This window comes from Danio rerio, chromosome 15 (genome assembly GCF_049306965.1).
Source record: "Danio rerio strain Tuebingen ecotype United States chromosome 15, GRCz12tu, whole genome shotgun sequence".
Classification (NCBI taxonomy): domain Eukaryota; kingdom Metazoa; phylum Chordata; class Actinopteri; order Cypriniformes; family Danionidae; genus Danio; species Danio rerio.
In genome coordinates this window covers 8,452,371-8,465,562 of record NC_133190.1, presented here as the reverse complement: position 1 = coordinate 8,465,562, position 13,192 = coordinate 8,452,371, and the positions used below count along the sequence as shown (strand labels likewise).

The 13,192-nt window shown below is 33.4% G+C and overlaps 2 long non-coding RNA genes across 8 annotated transcripts; both read right to left on the bottom strand.

The window, feature by feature from the left end:
• Positions 1 to 3,576: 3,576 nt before the first annotated feature.
• On the bottom strand, positions 3,577 to 9,311 carry LOC141377757 (uncharacterized). 6 transcript variants are annotated; one of them, XR_012390615.1, is made up of 8 exons: positions 8,873 to 9,003; positions 8,697 to 8,743; positions 8,477 to 8,567; positions 8,250 to 8,380; positions 7,120 to 7,189; positions 6,823 to 6,998; positions 6,349 to 6,436; positions 4,782 to 4,984 (listed from the first exon to the last, which is right to left on the bottom strand). It is a non-coding gene; the product is annotated as an uncharacterized lncRNA (long non-coding RNA). The 6 variants fall into 6 exon arrangements; XR_012390614.1 differs by lacking the exon at positions 7,120 to 7,189 and having other exon boundaries at positions 3,577 to 4,984; positions 6,832 to 6,998; positions 8,250 to 8,397; XR_012390613.1 differs by lacking the exons at positions 6,823 to 6,998; positions 7,120 to 7,189 and adding an exon at positions 9,221 to 9,311 and having other exon boundaries at positions 8,250 to 8,397.
• Positions 9,312 to 9,380: 69 nt separating this feature from the next.
• Positions 9,381 to 11,483, bottom strand: LOC141377758 (uncharacterized). Of its 2 annotated transcripts, none has more exons than XR_012390619.1 (4): positions 11,413 to 11,483; positions 10,911 to 11,005; positions 10,197 to 10,246; positions 9,381 to 9,519 (listed from the first exon to the last, which is right to left on the bottom strand). It is a non-coding gene; the product is annotated as an uncharacterized lncRNA (long non-coding RNA). The 2 variants fall into 2 exon arrangements; XR_012390618.1 differs by having other exon boundaries at positions 10,917 to 11,005.
• Between the last annotated feature and the right edge of the window lie 1,709 nt (positions 11,484 to 13,192).

Below are 13,192 nucleotides of genomic sequence, written 5' to 3'. Positions count from 1 at the left end.
ATCCCTACATTGAATGGTGGTGGCAGCATCATGCTGTGGAGATGTTTTTCAGCAGCAAGAAGAGGTAGACTAGCCAGAATAGAGGAAAAGATGAATAGAGCAAAGTACAGAGACATCCTAAATGAAAACCTGCTTTAGATTACTTTTGACCTCAGACTGAGGCAACGGCTCATCTTCCAGCAGGACAATGACCCAAAGCACACTGACAAAATATCAATGGAATGGCTTCACAACAATTCTGTTAATGTCCTTCACTGGCCTAGCCAGAGCCCAATTTGAATCTTATTGAACATCTCTGGAGAGATCTGAAAATGGCTGTACACCGTCGCTTCCCATCCAACCTGATAGAGCTTGAGAGGTACTGCAAAGTGGAATGGGCAAAAATAGGCTATATGCCGAAGCATGCTAGGACTTTTAATTTGCCAGTAACCTGGGTTAATCGTTTCCGGTGAATTATATGCCAATGCAAAATCGGAGCGTTTAAGGTCTATTTTCTTTAAAAAATCAGCAATCTCCACTGGCTGAGTGATATCTAATATAAGGTGGGTCTCAGATTGTACAAGAAGCACTGCATTAAATTACATTTCCCCCGCCATATCTTTATAATTTGAGCAGTTATTTTACCGCAGTATATTCAATAGAGCTTCTGCGCTAGCCTGCCAATTCTGAAGGGCCTGTGCGAGCAAACGGCTTTTCGTCTCGTTTACGCTTAAGCAACTATATGAATGCCAAAGTCTGTTTAACTGATTGTATTTGAATAACATTACAACATTGATGCTTTAAATGGAACCGTATTAAATGGAAAAAAACTCACAATAACAGGTCAACAGACGTTTATCAGTATGGGAAACACACTAGCTCGGCATATATCCCATTCTCAAAGACAGGTGTGCCAAGCCTGTGGCATCATATTCAAAAAGACTTGAGGCTGTAATTGCTGCCAAAGGTGCATCAACAAAGTATTGAGCAATGGATGTGAATACTCATGTACATCTGATTTTTCAGGTTTTTTATTTTTAATAAATTTGCAACAATTTAAAAAAAATCCTTCTTCACATTGTCATTATGGGGTATTGTGTGCAGAACTTTGAGGAAATACATTAATTTAATCCAATTTGGAATTAGGCTGTAACATTATAAAAAAGTGGAAAAATTTATATAAATACTTTCTGGATGCACTGCAAGTCTCATTTTTTTCCAGGTTTCAATTGTGACATGTACAATTGCATGTATCCAACTACCTCTCCGACCTCCATGACCGTTCAAATTTGTAAAAAAAAAACCCTACGTCACTCAAGCCAATCCCCGGTAAGGTCGCTGATGTAAATAGGGTGACGAGGGAAAGAATGGGAGAAAGTGCATCCAGGGGAACAGAAACACATACACAGACTTGTCACGTTACTTTTGTGTTTATATATATATATATATATATATATATATATATATATATATATATATATATATATATATATATATATATATATATATGTGTGTGTGTGTGTGTGTGTGTGTGTGTATATATATACGTACATACACACACAATTACAAATATGAGACAAAGTTGAAATTGAATTGTAAAATACCAGCCTGGTCTCATGAGGAAATGTAACTATTTTATGTTTGGACAATTTAGTGCACATTTCCAACACTATCTCACTGCAATTGGTAACTTTTTGATTTAGTGTCTGATTCATATGAATTCTTACCAGTCGTATAAAAATGTTTAATTTTTAAAATTAGGGGTGGCACCAAACCCCACCCCTAAACCCAACCATCATTGGGGGTAAGCAAATGTTACTAAATTGTAGAATGAGTTTGTACAAATTCATACGAATTACCCACTAAATCAAAAAGTTACCAATTGCTGTGAGATAGTGTTGGAAATATGCATGTCTAAAGTTTGACTGACCAGAAAAAAGTTATAAACATGAGATATAAATCATGATAAATTTACAAGTGGAATAGATACTCATTCTGAGATATGCAGTCTTTATTATGAAAAATAAATTCACAAACTATGAGCTATAAATTTGCACTACTTTATTATTCCACCTTTCAAACAGCAGAGAATGTATAACATAAGGTCTTGAGAAAAATGGAAAACATTGCCTCATAAAACACACTCCTTGAATTTAATGTAAAATCACTTTGAATAAATTGCACTTTTCCTAAATGCATGTACATTTCTGTCATTCACTTTTACACTTTGATTGGGTTTTTATAGAAATGCCCGTACAATGACTACTGTATGTAAAGATTTAAATCAACCATGGTCAGTTTTACATTTCATCATTTGAGTGCAAAAACTCATTCCAAACCCTACCCACATAAAAAAATACTAGTGTTTTTAAACATATTAGAGTAAAGTGTTATACTGCATATTTTTTAGTATTTACAACATTAATAAATAAAATTAAAAATTAAAAAATACTGTAGCATTAAGTTTTTAGTAAAGTTTTCTCAACACTAAAACCCATAGGCTGAACTAAGTTCTTAGTTGCCTGATCTTATTTAGGTAATTGTGCAGTCTGTTGTAAATACCTTAAACCAGTGATGCTCAACCCTGTACCTGGAGATCTGTCTTCTTGCAGTATTCAGCTCCAGCCCTGATCAAATACACCTAAACCAATTAATTTGGACCTGAACAGAACCTGATAATTGCAGGCTGGTGTGTTTGATATGGATTGGAGTTGAAATCCACAGGAACAGGGTTGAGCACCCCTGCCTTAAATCATTTTACATAGCAAAACACAAAATGGCTGTTTTTCAATGCCAAGAACATAGACAACGGACTTGCATTCTCCTGAAGACCGCTCTAGGTTACCTCAGAAGAACGAACTCGGGAGACCACAAGAACAGAGAACACGTCTTGTTAGAAATGAGATGCTGCGTTCTTCCATTACAGCATTCACAACCATTTATTGTTGTCCCCTTTCAATGTGTATAAATAAATATAAATATATATATATATATATATATATATATATATATATATATATATGTGTGTGTGTTTGTGTGTGTGTGTGTGTGTGTGTGTGTGTGTGTGTGTGTGTGTGTGTGTGTGTGTGTGTGTGTGTGTGTGTGTGTGTGTGTGTATCTAAGGATATGGCCCCTGCTGCAGTACGCGTCCATTATTTTTTTGTATCAAAAATGGTAACCCTAGCCATACCGTAATAAGTTGCTGCTGTGATTGTCTGATTAGAAATTTGTGTTAATGAGCAGTTTTTACAGGTTTACCTAATATAGTGGCCGGTGAGTGTATACTATTTATATTAGTTGTTGTGTTACCATAATAGATAAATTCACCCCAGATAGCACACATACGTTGGGCCGACGTCGTGCCGATTTTCAAAACTCCATCGGCGCGATGTCGCTCAGGGAGCGTTTGCTAATTGGCAAAATGTCGCCGCGACGTCGGCATATGATCGGAAACGCTGTCCGGCCGATGTTAGGACGACGCAACCGGAAATACCGGTCGCTCCGCGGGGGCGCGGTTCACCGGCGTTTTGCTCATACTTATGGACCACTAGCTGCAGCTGCTGCTGGTTTATAATAAACACGACACACCACTCTCAATAACAGTTGAAGATTTATTAATATTTTCACAAACATACAAATAGATTAAAATACTTTTATCACACATAACCATGCTTTACCACGTTTAAAACAAAACCAACCAGTTGTACTATAACCATGGCTGAACTACTGTGCAATAAAGATTTTAAATACAAAGTCCATTGCAGCATTTACATTAAGACCATAGGAATATTTACAAGTACTTCAATACATGTACACTCAGGGTGACTACGGTTTTACTATAGTAAAATCACAAATAACTTGTGTAAGCACATGTTATAATGCTTATAATTTTTTTAAATAGTGTTAAAGAAAATGCATGTTTCCAAGATTATAATTTTAAAATACAAGATAATACCGGTCATGTGTTCAGTATCCAAAAGACTTTCTTCAGGGAGTTACAATAATAAAAGAGGACACAAACACAAAATAAATACCAAGCAAACAATATTTACAGTAGTAAATAAAATCATACAAATTAAAATAATTGTCTGATAAAATCTTATTAAAGTCTGTAGTACAATTTTTTTATAAATGGCATTCAACAATTTGCAATCTCCTCTGAACTAATAACACATCAATAATATAAAATAACAATACTTTCTCAGAGATAACCAGTTTTTTAAAGCAAACTCTAATGCACGACACAAAACAGATTTTGTCGTTATATATATATATATATATATATATATATATATATATATATATATATATATATATATATATATATATATATATACATATATATTGTATATAAAAATATTTCCGTTAAACAGAAATGAAGGGATTATATATATATATAATCCATTAATTTCTGTTTAACGGAAATATTTTTTAACACATTTCTAATCACAATAGTTTTAATAACTCATTTCTAATAACTGAGTAAATAATATTTGACTAGATATTCTTCAAGACACTTCTATAAAGCTTAAAGTGACATTTAGAGGCTTAACTAGGCAGGTTAGGGTAATTAGGCAAGTTATTGTATATCGATGGTTTGTTCTGTATACAGTCGAAAAAAATTGCTTAAAGGGGCTAATAATATTGACCTTAAAATGTTTTTTTTTTAAATTCAAAACTAAAATATAAATAAAAGAAATAAGACTTTCTCCAGAAGAAAACATAACATTTTCTTGCTCTGACATATATATATATAAAACAGGTTGTAAATTGTGTACAATGTTCCAAGAAAACAGATAAAATTAAAAGAAATAACCTGTCATTTAGTTTTGTTTTATCTTGTGGAATGTTGCTTACACATAAAAGGGGATATATAGGTGGAATAATAAGTGTGTCGCCATCCTCTAAATTGTTCTTGTATGTTGTCTTCATCTTTAGTCTTCACAAGTGAGGCTGGCCCAAACCGGGACTGCAGTAGCCAAATCTAATCCTTGTAGTGGGAACCCTTAAATAAAGCAAGAAACCAAAAGGAGAAAGATTAGCATTGCAGCAGTTCATATTACCACAAATATATATTATTTGTTTCATGACATATAACTGGAGTATGTGTTATGCAAGTGCCTAGCTAAAATGTGTAATTTAATTTAAACTTAAAGAGTGTGTCTGAGCACTAATTTTCAGAAAAGCCATTTGAAAGTTAAATTCCTTGTGAAATCATAATGAATGTTTTTTTTTGGTTTTTAGTATCATTGTGTTAGTATAAATGTGTATCTAAATATATGTCTAATCTTCAGATACCACATTACATGCAAATTAAACTAAGTTTCGTCAACTAAAATGTCACACTGTACACCACATTTAATATATCATAGCTAGGGCCAGGAGGAATCTGCGGATGTTTTTTGCTATTTCTGCTGAAAATTTTGGTGGAAGTCTGCGGATTTCTGGGGAATTATTTTGGTAGTATCATAACTAAAACCTTAATATATGAAATAAAAAAATAATATATTTTTAAGTTTTATTTAATGTTTAAAATGCAAATCCAATTAGATTCACTTTATTTGGTAAATAAAGCAAGTTTTTCATATAACATATCTAGTAAGACAGAAAATATTACTGTCCAAACCTCATTGTACATAAATCAGATGAATATTTTCACATTAGTCAATAATATTACTGAAATTAATTAAAAAACTGAATTAATATAGATTTACACACATTTACTCAAGTAAATAAACAGAATTAATAATAGGCTAAACATCTGCGGAGTTCTGCGAAAAATCCGCGTGGGCCTAATCATAGCTTTATTTCTGCTACAAAAAGGTTTTTCAGCAAACAACTTCTATTATATGTAGGCTATAGAGGAGGATATATAAAGAAATTATATATTCAACTCTCTAATAAAAATCCAACTGATGCCGCTAATCAAGTCTTTTAGGCTTATTTGAAAACTTAAATGACGTGTTGACCACAGTTGGACAACGCTCAGTGAGAATACTTTTTTGCACAAATTCTTTTTGTTCTAAAGAAACATGTCTTATTGTTAGCAATCATCAAAGAGCAAACTTTTTTTTGTTCAAATGAATACTATGCTCTTAAAAATAAACTTTTCATACATCAAGAATACTAAAAATATGTTTATTTAAAATGTTTTATATAAAAAAAAACAGCTTGATGAGAGAATCAGTACATTGGAATACTATTATTTCAGAAGGATCATGTGACACTATTAATTATATACATTGTATTAAATTCACAGTATTACTGCTTGACTGTATTAATTAAATAAAGCTGACACTATCAGAAGAGAATTTACCATACCAACCTAAAAGCTATGAAACAGTAGTGTATGTTTAAGATGTTACGTACTAGTCCTATTGTACTTTGGAGAGGTTGTCTGACAGGAGGATCCCTTCAACTCAGCAGAATTCTCAGCAGACCATCAGCGTACACCAATCTAAGAATAAAATAAGCAATTTGTTAAAAACCAAAAATATACATATTTTATATTTCCCAGTTTATAGGAAAGCTAAAGCAGATTTAAAATGTAGAAAAAAAATAAAACCTATTGACAATTTAATGGCACAACATACCCCAAACTAAGTACGCTTAAATGGTTAATTTACATAAATGACAACTGCTGCTCATTATACCAATATTAACTGTTAAGGATTCATTCATTCATTTTCTTTTGGGCTTAGTCCCTTTATTATCTTGGGTCGCCACAGAAGAATGAACCGCCAACTTATCCAGCATATGTTTTACGCAGCGGATGCCCTTCCAGCTGCAACCAATACACACTCATTCACACACACTTAGACACTATGGTCAATTTTAGCATACCCAATTCACCTATGTCTTTGGACTTGGGAAAACCGGAGCACCCGGAGGAAACCCACGCCAACACGGGGAGAGCATGCAAACTTCACACAGAAACGCCAACTGCCCCAGCTGAAGCTCGAAGCAGCGACCTTCTTGCTGTAAGGCAAACGTGCTACCCTCTGCGCCACCGTGCTGCCCTGTTAAGGAATCAGATTAATATAAATGAATTGACATGTTTATTTAGTGTCTGACACATTAAATATTGCATTTTTAAATATTGTTTCATTTTAAGATTTATTTCAGAATTAACTATAGAACCTGGATATATCGTCACATTTTCATGCACAGCAGCATTTCCAAGAACATAGAAAAACAGAATATAGGCCAACTGAAAAAAAAAAAAAAAAAAACTCTGACTGAATGCTTTAAGTAACTGACTAGGAATGGGCAGGTATAAGATTCTGAGGGTATAATCTTAGATAAAAATATCACAGTTTCACAGTATTGTGATTACTGCTCTGAAATGTGTTTTTTTATCTCTGTGTAAAAAAACAGCTACTTTTCCCCCATTGAACACAATATGTTTTATTTTTAGAAACATTTAAAATATTTTGTAACAGTAAACATCCCAGGCTAAATAATAATTTAATAAAATAGTACTATCTTCATTAGACTCAAAAACACTGATTTCTTGTGAAGGCATAATAAGCTATTTGTTTTTCAGATGTTTGCTGAATCGTGAGCTGACCAGTAGCTTTTGATGTGGAGGGTCTTTTGCTGCTGTAGATAATGTTGGACTATTTTTTTAAGTCTTTGATAACGCGCTAAAAACCATAAACAATGCATCCGGAAAGTATTGATAGCGCTTCACTTTTTCCACATTTTTAATGTTTCAGTCTTATTTCAAAATGGATTAAATTAATTAATTTCCTCAAAATTCTACACACAATCCCCATAATGTGTGTTGACCCGATTTTTATTAATCATTTACAAGTCAATATTGCCTATATGGATTGTGATTTAAAAAAAAATTAACATGTTAAATGCAATGCCATCAAACATTTTAGACGCACCAGTGCAAAAAGCTAGTCTAGAGCACTTGGAATGCTGGTGTAGTTCTAGTTAAATTCAGTTCAGTTAAAGCTGTATATGCAACAGGTCTCAAGTATAGGATTTAGTATTTAACTAATCTTAACAACAAAACATTTACGAGTCTGCATTAGCCAGCTCATGTACTACAATGTAACAGATACTGTATATTGCCACCTTGATACTTAAGCTTTCTTTAAAATATTTTGTGTTCAACCGATTAATTAATTCTTTCATTTAATTTTTTTCAGTGCAATAGTATAGCTTACACTGGTGTATTTGTATGGACCCCCCAAAATAGCAGAGGCCACTTTCTGGCCACCCAAGTATAAACTTCTAGCCTAGCCACTGTGAACTACCTGTCTGTCCTGCTCCAGAACTCTTTGTCGGCTGCTTGTATGTCTGGATACAGCTGCACAAGTGTTTTAACACTGATAAATACAGCCTCTGCACATCCTCACAACCAGGAGAACAGAATGATCAGGAGGACCTGAAAAATATAACCAGCTGAAATCAGTTGAAATGTATTTTGTCTTGTTATGATGACACAAAAATAAATTATTTTTCACAAAGGATGTGCTGTTACCTATGAAACGGTCTATAATGAATGATCTTTTGATCCTGTTTCCTTGATGTCATTCACTCAGAGATGGTTTGGACATTTGATTGTATCTAAACTGTAATGAATTTAAGTTACAAAAACATTGATAGCAGGACCATTGATCTTGTAACTTATACAAATTGTTAAGTATTGAACAAGTCTGCAACCAAACTAGTCAAGTTAATAATACTAATCTCAACTTAACTATGATTAGTTGTCTTGTTTCTGCTGCCCAGACGGTCTCTCCACCTGCTGATAAAAAAAGGAAAAAGTATAGTATTTTTACAACAATGAAACTGCAAACAACTTAACTAGAAGGGGGTAAGCAGTGAGCATCTTTTATTATAAGCAATTTACTGAATACTTTGTCACTGGTATTACCTAAAAACCAAACGTCCCAAGTTTGGCTCATAGCTGTCCATACATCTGCCCAGTAGCTTGTGGTAATACTGAAGACACTGATCAGCTGGTCCAACTGAGTTTGGAGTTGAACTGCAATCAGGCATCCAATACTACAAAAAAAGAGAAACTCACTTTGGGTTAACAAATAATGTAATCCCATCCACACATTTCATGTAATTGTGCAGTTAATTCTCTTATTGAATTTTCTGAGAGCTTATGAATATATTTTTACTTCCCAAAATAGCATGTACTGAAACACAACATTATATAAATATAATTTAATAAGAGCGTGACGTGGTGGCACAATAGGTAGTGCTGTCGCCTTACAGCAAGGATGCTGACTCGAGCCTCGGCTGGATCAGCTGGCATTTCTGTGAGGAGTTTGCAAATTCTCCCTGCGTTTGCGTGGGTTTTCTCTGGGTGCTCCGGTTTTGCCTACAAGTCCAAAGACATGGGGTACAGGTGAATTGGGTAGGCTAAATTGTCTGTAGTGTATGAGTGAGAATAAGCGTATATAGTTGTTTCCCAGTGATGGGTTGCAGCTGGAAGGGCATCCACTGCGTAAAACATATGCTGGATAAGTGGACAGTTCATTCCGCTGTGGTTACCCCAGGTTAATAAAGGGACTAAGCAGAAAAGAAAATGAATGAATGAATGAATTTAATAAGAGTTAAACTGATCTGTTAACATGTGTGTCAGGAGCTGATCTATCTTATAATTAATTTTTTGCTTAATTTTTTTAACAGGTAAATCAATATATATATATATATATATATATATATATATATATATATATATATATATATATATATATATATATATATATTTATACAAAAAATGGTTCCAGTAGTAATGCTCCTTAAAGTTAAACTACATATTCACATTCCTCATCTGTCTACTGTTACACTATACTAATCACTGTTACATACAGTGGCCGAGAGTAATAAAACACAGAAAGAGAAGACAGCTTTGTCACTTTTCTATGCTATTTGTGAGATTGTGTATGTTGTCAAACTGATGAAAATGTTTTCTCAATTTACTTTAACATTTTTGTGTTTGTTTATGTTTTTATAACTTGCAGCCGTTGTTAAATTTAAAAGTATTTTAAACATGGATGGACATCTAAATGCATATAGGGCACATATCTCAAAACATTATGAAATATTTTCAGATAAATCAATTTTGAATTAAAATGTATATTAATCCCCAGACTTGCATCTCCCTGATCTTTTTAAAAGAACGGCCCCTCGTTTGCTCATCACTGTTTGACAAGTGTCTGGCAGTCAGTCAAAAATATACTTACATATAAAGATGTTCATCAGCTACACAGCACTTAGGTTAAACTTTAACCTCCTTTTCAGTTGATGTGGAAAACAAAAGCAAAAGAAAGAAAAAACAAAACGACTGAATACAAGTTGCATATCATGCCTGTACAAATCAAAATTTATTCATTTAGGGCTTAAATTGACTTGTTTGAGGGTGAGTTAAGGTGTAAGGGATGGGTGAACAGTGTAAATATACATGTAATTCATAGCTATGATGTAAAGCTGAATTTTCAGCATCATTACTCAAGTCTTCAGTGTCACTTGATCTTTCAGAAATCTTTTTTTAAGATGTTGATTTAGTGCTTGAGGTTGAACTAATATAATGGTGATTATCAAATGGTGCTGATTTGCTGCTCAAGAAACATTTCAGATTGCTATCAATGCTAAAAACAGATGTGATGACAAATAATTTAGTGTAAACTTTTTTCTAATATTTTATAAATCAATTAATCATAGAAAAATTAAACAAAATGAAAAATCACAAATATTACTTCATTAGCAGCAAATCTATATATTTACTAAGTTCTGAAGAATCATGTGATGTGAAATTTAATACCACTCACATGTTTCAATATCAAAACCTTCTTAAAATAACTGCAATAAAGACAAGTAACAGATGCATAATATATAGACATGTAACATGTGCATAATGATGTGCAATGGAAATTCATATGAATTAATCATCTGCTTACAGTTACCTGTCTTTCCTGCATCTCTGATCAGCTCCCTTCAGAAATTTAGGAATCTTGTGTTATATTTTCTGTAGCAGGGGGTTATTCTCTCACTCCTGAAACCACAGAACACTTTTTTTTACTTAACATTTGTTTAAGATACCATGAAATATCAAAACACGATTGAACTTTTGATTCACGTTCCTTTACAGTACAATGCGTATTTTAGACTACATATGGAGTGCATTCAATAAAACATAGACAAAACCTCTCATCTACACATAAAGAATAAATAAAAGCCAAAACTTTAACAAACAAGTTTAACAAGAGCTAACATTAAGTAAGTTAACGTAATATTACCCCGACGCTAACGTTACCAGTGCTAATATGCTAACGGACTTTTACGAAGACTTACCACTCTTATATAACATAATATTCAACTGAATATTCATCAATTGCCAATAATAAATGTGTGAGGAACAGTTTTATGTAGTATTTGCTTTGTTTTAGGGACTAAACTTACCTGAAAACAGTCAAAACGGCAGCTTGAGAGAAGTCGTGTTGTGTCTTTCAGGTGTGGTGTCGTGGGGTTATATTATTGGGTTAGTGCTTCCATCTAGTGGTACGATGATGTCAGTGCCCTGTATTGGCTCTTAAAGCATATTTCCCTGTTTTTATATCTCCAGTTCAAATAAAGACACAAATATTTAATTGGAATTGCTTAGAATTTTAAAACAATACACTCAGCTACAGCAGTTTAATTCTGTGGCTGTTTTCATCCCTAACATAACAAAAGAATAAATTTGAACAGTGCACATGGGTTAATTAACCCTTATTTAAAGAGTTCGGATGCACAAAAGTGCCATCTAAATTTATTTCATTTATTTATTTATTTATTTTTTTTGGCTTAGTCCCTTTATTAATCAAGGGTCGCCACAGCGGAATGAACCGCCAGTTTATCCAGCATATGTTTTACACAGCAGATGTCCTTCCAGCTGCAACCCACCACTGGGAAACGGCATGTGAAATGTTCTTCTAAAATGTGCATTTTTCCAAGCCTCCTATGTTTAAGTTGCTTTAAATGCAATGAAAAAAAATATTTTCATTGCTGTAAAAGTTAAATTACAGTGTACATACAGTAATAAAATAAAAATACTAATTTTAAAAGAACATTTCAAACAGGACTTAAAAGTATGAATCAAAAAATCCTATTATTATTTTATTATTATTATTATTATTATTATTATTATTATTATTATTATTATTATTCATTTTCTTGTCGGCTTAGTCCCTTTATTAATCCGGGATCGCCACAGCAGAATGAACCACCAACTTATCCAGCAAGTTTTTTAACGCAGCGGATGCTCTTCCAGCTGCAACCAATCTCTGGGAAACATCCACACACACATTCACACACACACTTATACACTGCGGACAATTTAGCCTACCCAATTCACTTGTACCGCATGTCTTTGGACTGTGGGGGAAACCGGAGCACCTGGAGGAAACCCACGCGAAGGCAGGGAGAACATGCAAACGCCACACAGAAACGCCAGCTGAGCCGAGGTTTGAACCAGCGACCCAGCGACCTTCTTGCTTTGAGGCGACAGCACTACCTACTGCGCCACTGCCTCGCCATTATTATTATTATTATTATTATTATTATTATTATTATTATATAAAGGTAAAATGTTACACGACACAGAACATGGCATTATAGTTCAAAAAGGTTAAACTTTTTTTACATTTTAAAAACTATAAATGTAATAAGTGTTTCACATACACACACACAGAGAGAGAAAGAGAGAGAGAGAGAGAGAGTTTTGCTTTAAAATTTGTGTACACCTTGTATAATCTGTAAAAATGTAAACAAAATAAGAGATCATACAACCATGTTATTCTTTATTAAGTACTGACCTGTGTAAGATATTTTTCATAAAAGATGTTTACATTTAGTTTAAAAGCCAAAACATAGCTGAAGTTATTAAAATGACTCCCTGTAAACGTTTACATACTCTCGGTTTGAATGTGGTTTTTTGATAATCTATGAGTAAGTTAGGTTTTTTTTTTCAGCTTTGTGATGGCTGTTTAAAGAGAAGGGTATGAACGGAGGTTGGTGCCAGCTACAAGTGGGTGGGACTTGAGCTCCAATAGGGCAAAATATAATAGTAAATATATATGGGGAAAAGATGAGACATCTCATTTTAGTCTCTGCAAATTAAACATACAACAAGAATATTAGTTTTAAATAGAGTGTCTAAGCATTCAAAAAACCAAGCATTTCAAAAAAAGTGAAATTATAT